The sequence below is a fragment of the Arvicola amphibius genome, chromosome 10 (assembly GCF_903992535.2).
Source record: "Arvicola amphibius chromosome 10, mArvAmp1.2, whole genome shotgun sequence".
Lineage (NCBI taxonomy): Eukaryota > Metazoa > Chordata > Mammalia > Rodentia > Cricetidae > Arvicola > Arvicola amphibius.
The window spans coordinates 40,262,962-40,269,606 of NC_052056.1; positions in this window are offsets into that span (position 1 = coordinate 40,262,962).

A 6,645-nucleotide genomic window follows, 5' to 3' on the forward strand; every position below is an offset into this window, starting at 1 on the left:
TATCTCTGATGGAGAGGTCAGCTTTTCTCCTTGAATACAAACTCAGGATTTTTGTGTTTAGTTGATGCTCTTTTGTTTGATTGGATCATTAACTTCTAAGCTTTTGCATAATGAAGAAGGCTGATCATTCTCCCTTCTCTGTTTGCTTGCAGTGTCAGGGCCAGGTTCATTGTCTGTAGCCACAGGTTATATTCTCACGGACAGTAAAAGCTTAAGTCATGTTCATAAGGTGAACAGCAACTCGTAGAGGAGAAGAAAGTTAGAAACAGATGGAGAAACATAGAGATACAATCAAGTAATTATTCGATGTCTAACCAGGTCCTTCCTTTTCTCTTCTCTTTGTCCCTTCCTTAAGGACCACTATGAGTCATATACACACAGCATGAACAATATTGCTTTTAATGGGTCAATAGCAGCACATAGCCTAGCTAGCACTGAGGGGAAGAGTAAAGGAAGGGATAGTGGAAAGAACTGGAAGCTTTAATCAATAGACTTGGGAGTTCTCACAGATTAGCACCGTCTCCTCACAGGCAATGCTTTCCTTTTTACTCGAGGAACAGAGTTAGAGCATAGTTTGCTCATCAGAGTGTGCCCTGAGATCCAGGCCCATAGAGACTCAAGCACATTATAGGCGGGACAGCCTCGGACCATGCCCTGGCAGCTTTGAGAGTGAAGGCCTGTCTGAGCTCTGCACTGGGTGCCTCCGTGATCTATGTCTTTAGGCGAGGGTCACCCAATGAAACAGATTTTCATAGCGGAGGCCTATTCCTGAGCAAGGCTGAGGAACCCTCCTCAGTTGTTCTTATATCCCTAGACGTCAAACATTTCCAATGTTTACAACTGAAGCTGTTTTCCTTTACACCACCTTCTTCGTATCACAGATGGAGAGACAGCTGCCTATTTGCGACGTCATTTTAATGGATGCATTGTATTCTGCTTGATGAATTTGAAACCATCTGCCTGGCTGAAAATTCAGGTCATCAAAAAAGTTCCCGTTGTTTTAATAATGTTGCAGAAAACACGGGTTTTTAAATGCTTATCATTTCCTTAGTAACATTTTTAAAATTTAAATTTGTGCCCAAAGGCTATGTTTATTTAAAAATATTTTGACTTATGAGCATTTCAGAGATGTTGTGAAATGATTGTTTCCTGGAACAGTGAAAGTCCCCATTTCTCTTCACCTTTGGGTACTATCTTAAGACAAAAAGGCATTTTAAAAGTTTTCAACTTTTTAAAATTTCTTTTTCTTTTGTCAGTCACATGCTCTCACAAGCAAATGTCTTAATTTTATATTGCTTATATGACATGGCCAAGGCAGCCTCTAAAATAAAGCACTTAATTGGGCTCATGATTGCAGAGGGTTGGAGTCCATGATCACCATGGCAGACAGCCCAGCAGCAGGCACACAGGCATGGCACTGAAGTTGTAGCTGAGAGCTAAATCTGACCAGCAAGCAGGAGGCACAGTGACTTAGAGATTAGGAGCAACGTGGGTTTTTGAACCCTCAAAGCCTGTCACCAATGACACACCTTCCCCAGTAAGGCCACACCTCCCAACCCTTCCCTAATAGTTCCAACAACTGGGAACCAAGCATCCAAATATGTGAGCCTGTGGGGACCATTCTGATTTAATACACTACAGTCAATTTTCTTTCACGTTCTTGGCCATCTTCTATAAGTATAGTGTGTGTAGTCTTACAAGTTAACCTGAGGAAGGCTTGATACATTTTTGAGAATATTGGTGCACTATGTATGTTGCAATTATTAATTTTTTTAGTTACTATAGATGAAGCTGCTTGTTCATTTCCTGGCTGCCCAGACCCGAAATAAGCACATAGAAACTGCATTAATTAAAACATTGCTTGGCCTATTAGCTTATGCATATTTCTAACTAGCTCTTATATCTTAAATGAACCCATTTCTGTTCATCTGTGTATCGCCATGTGGTTGTGGTCTATGGTTAAGGTTTCATCCGGTGTCTGGTGTCTGTCTCCTGTGGCAGCTACATGGCTTCTCCCTGACTCTGTCTATTCTCTCTGTATATCTTTTCCAGCCTGACTATATTCTGTTAAGTCATTAGCAAAAAGCAGCTTCTTTATTAACCAATGGCAATAAAACATATTCACAGTAAATAGAGGGAAATTCCATATCAAGTTACCATTTGGCTTTTTTAGTTACCCTATAAGTATTGCTTACTTATGTAAATTATGTACAGCTTTTAATGATTTCTGATTTTGGCATTATATTTAAAGGCTTTTAAACTCAAGATTTCATGTTATCCTACTTTTCTACTTTGTTTTATCTAGTTAATCATTGTTTCATCTATTTGACTTTTTTTTTCTATATGTGTTTGCTATTATGTATGTCAAAAGGTATTATATGATGTGGGTTAGATCATATACTTATACATATTAAATAGTAGCAACAGTAACAGCATTTGGATTGATTTACTGTAATGTCATTGTATGTATTTGACCCATGAATAGATGGGCAATAGATTTACAATTATCCTCACATTTTTATTATAAAAATTTGACACAAACTTTTCCTATGAAGCCCTCTAAACTTGGTGCCATTTCTGGAGGCATAATTCATCCACTGAGTGGTTTTATAGTGGGGAAGTTTTGGTGATGACCATTGTGAGGACTAACATGACTGTAATTGTCTTCCGAAAAGAGAGTCCCCCAGTGGCTCATAGCCACAGGTCAAAACCACAACTCTCTCTGAGCTTTACCCTCACAGTGTTCCTAATTAAATATTTCCCTTCCTTGGGGCTGAGGGCTGAACCCACAGCCTCACATGGCTGACGAGAAGATTATAGTTACAGCTCCTGGGACACAGGTACCCTGGAACAACACTTGTCTATACCTCTATGCACACAGATATCAGCGGAGACCAAACTCCAGGCATAGTTGTGCTTACCTGTGCTGATCTGTGCTGCAAGGTAGAGAAGCAGGTGGGGGTGAATAGAGTTAAGAGAGGGCTATGTAAGAGCAAAGAAGACAGGCGAGAAGAATGGCTAAGTACAGACAAGGATGGGCTACTAAAGGGTTTCTTGAGTAGGAGAGTGAGATGGGGAGACTCTTAGGATTGGGGGGAATAGAAAGATATTTCTAGAAGACTTGAACATTGCTGTTCTGAATTTCACAGCTATATTTTTTTTTTTACCATTTTTTCTGTTTTCCAGCAAGCTTAAAAATGCTAACCTCCAAGCTTTTATATTAAAATGTATTAAAATATGTTATATCTCACAAAATTCATCTCTTGGAAGCACCTTTCATCCCAACTGGCATGTGCTGGTCTCCGTCTACACCACAAACTTTCCTGTTCTTGAGATTTAATGTAGTGAAACCATATATGTCTTTCCTTAGGCCTGTTTGTGTCACAGCCTTGCGTTCTGTATTCCACTCTTTCATTGCCAAGTAACACCACTGTGTGTGGACACACCACCTTTCCCTTTTAAATTTAACAATTGCAGAAATCGCACACACCATTCGCTAACTAGTTGTGCTGAGTGTACAGTCAGGGAGGGTGAAGGACATGCACACTCTCATGCAACACGTCTCCAGAGTTCTCCATCTTCCAAAACAGATGAGTTGACTCTTCAAGTGGCTTCTAATTCTTCTGCTCTCCTTCAGCTCCCAATAACCACAGTGTGCTTTCTGCTTCTTCAAATTTGGATATTTATAAGTATGTTAAGTGCTAATTATTGACATCAATGTAATTAATACTAATGATTGATAGTTAATATTAATTATTTAATAATAATGATGAACTTTAAGTAAAATCATACAACATTTCATCTCTGGCTGATCTTACTGAGCTCATCACTCTCAAGAGTCATCTAGACCAGAACATAGCTGTAGCATTTTACATCTCCACTAGCAGGATAGAGGGGATTTGATTTCTTTCCACTTCTACCAATACTTGCCACCATCTCACCTTTTGACCGCAACCATTCTGCTAAACGAGACACGTTGCTTCATTGCAACTCTCACTTACATTTCCCTAATTGCCAATGATGCTCAGATTCCTCTTTATGAGGCTCATGCATTGCCCACTGTGCTAAGGGAGAGGGAAATGAAATCTTTCAATAGCAGAGAGGAGGGTTGGGGATGTTGCTCAGCTGGCACAGTGCCTGCTAGTCACGCAGGAAGCTCTGGGTTTGATCGCCAGGACTTCACAGAACTGGGTGTGGTTATATACTTATAATTCCATCATTTGGAAGGCAGGGATAGAAGTATCAGAAGTTCAAGATCATCCTTGGTTACAAAGCAACTTTGAGGTTAGCCTGGGCTACAGGAGACTCTGCCTAGAAGAAAGAAGTGGTGAGGGAGGGAAGTGGGAGAGGTAGGGGGAGGAAGGGAGGGAATGCGGAAGCCCAGGGAAAGAGATCTGCTTTTTGCCACTGTGACCGAAATCAGTGACAAAAGTGAGGGAGGCCCATTGCCACACCCATCAGCCTGTGCACTTGGGAGGCAGAGGCAGGAAAAAGCTGAAGCCCGAGGTCATTCTCAGCTGTGCTGCAAGTCTGAGTCCAGCCTGGGTTACTTAAGTTTCCCTCTCAACCCAAAGCCACACTTGAGACACACCTCATAGCCCTGAGGGTAATTCTTTTCACAACTGTCCTTGAAAGCTTCCTGCAAGAACTCAGGTCTTTCAAGCCAAGCATGATATCATGTGCCTTCAATCCCAGTACTTGCAAGACCGAGGCAGAGGCAGATGGATTTATGCGTTTGAGGTCAGTTTGGTCTACAGAGCGAGTTTCAGGACAGCCAAGGCTATGTACATAGAGAAACCCTGTGTGAAAAACCAAATAAAATAAAAGAAGCCACGTGTTGGAATCTCAGTTTACTCCCCACTGAGACTTGCAGCCCCCACATTTTTTCTACGTGGCGACTCTGTCCTCTTGGTATCTAGTCACAGCGGGCCAATTCCAAGCCCCCCCCCCCCGCCTCCTGCTCCCCAATCAGCGCTCAGATGCCAGCGCTGAGTGCTTACTTCTGGCCTGGGGGGGCCTACTTCCTGCCACTCAAAAGCTGCTGCTAATTATCTCCTCCAGCAGACGCCTTTGTGTAGAGCTCCTGAGTCAGGAGGTGGGAAGTGTTGTGCATGTGGTTCTTCTTTCTCAGGTGACGACATGCAGAAGAAATCACAGCCCACTCATCCCCTTTGGTCCACTGCCTCATGACGGGAGTCACAGAGGCTGTCGAAAGGCCTTGGAGATAAGCTGAGGGTGTGGCTGCAGCTGCTGGAGTGGTTGGATCAGGGGTGCGCCACCTGTAGAAACTTGGTAACTATCTAATACTAGGGTCAGACATGAAAAAAAAAAACCCTAAATTCAGTGCTTTAAAGTTAATTTTCTTTATTATTACTGTGTGAGTGGCATGTGTAGGATGCATGTGTGGGGAAAGTCGTGGTGGGGCGTGTGCACTACAGTGACAGCATGGAGATCAGAGGACCTTCCCCCCCCACGCCCCCCCCTCCCAGTCAGTTCCTTCATTTGACTGTGGGATTCAGGGGTTGAACTCAGGTTGACCGGCTGTTATGGAAAGTACTATATGCACTGAGCCATTTTATCAGCCCCTTTTCATTTCCTTTTATACATGATATCATCTTGTTAGATAGCCCAGACTGGTCTTGAACCTCAGGTTGTCCTTCTCTGGCTTTTAAATGTGAGGATTAAAAGTGTGCTCCCCCAACAGAATCATCACTTAATACACCATGGCCTTGAAGCCTCCACATTTCTATGGCTAATAACAGGGATGACCCCTCAGGCTTTAGGTTATTAGTTTACATCACTCTAGTTTATTCCGTAGGTCACCACTTGTCGGTCAGCTTTCAGCTCAGCTTCCAGGCTGACAAGCTGCCTCTACATAGAGAGCGTTCATTGAGTTTGAACACACGCACAGTTCATGAACAACTTAAAGGAAAAGCTAAACAATCTGGAAACCATGCAGGAATGCTGGGCGTACAATTATGGGAAAGAAACAGTCAGAGCCAGGACAGCAGATTTGTGTGTGAATGTCAAACAAGCATAATCCATTGCCGTATAGTCACATGGCCTTACCTCGTCATTAGCTAACAATACCAAGAGTCAAGTCCACATCAATGTTCGCATAGAAAAGCTTTAAAATGTTTGCCATCCAAAAATAGAATCGATCAATCATCTCAAGTATGATTTCTGACCAGATACTCTCATACCAGATGGACTGAGTTAAAGCATTTGGTTGCTAAATACCAGTTGGACTGGTTGCACATTCTGCCTGATATAAATTTCTCTAGGGGATAAAGGTGATGAGGAAGTGGCATTGCCTCACCTGTCCAGATGTGTGTAGGGTAGTAACACAATGCCTGAGTTTTACTATAGGCTAAAAGCCAGGGGAAGATTCAATCTCATTCACCAAGGGCAGAATGAAGCAGGCAGTGATAAGAAGCCATAGTGTGTGCATTTTGTGGGATTATCCAGAGATACCTAGAGTAGTCGTGTGAAATTTACAAAGGCACTCTATATATTCTGACCTAAACCGAGAACATACTTAGGCAGAATCACTGTCAATGCCTGCTGAAAACACATTTTTCCCCCAGGGAGAGAGGAGCACAGAGTTGACGTGGGTGACAGAGCACAGTGCTGGCGAGTTAGTCT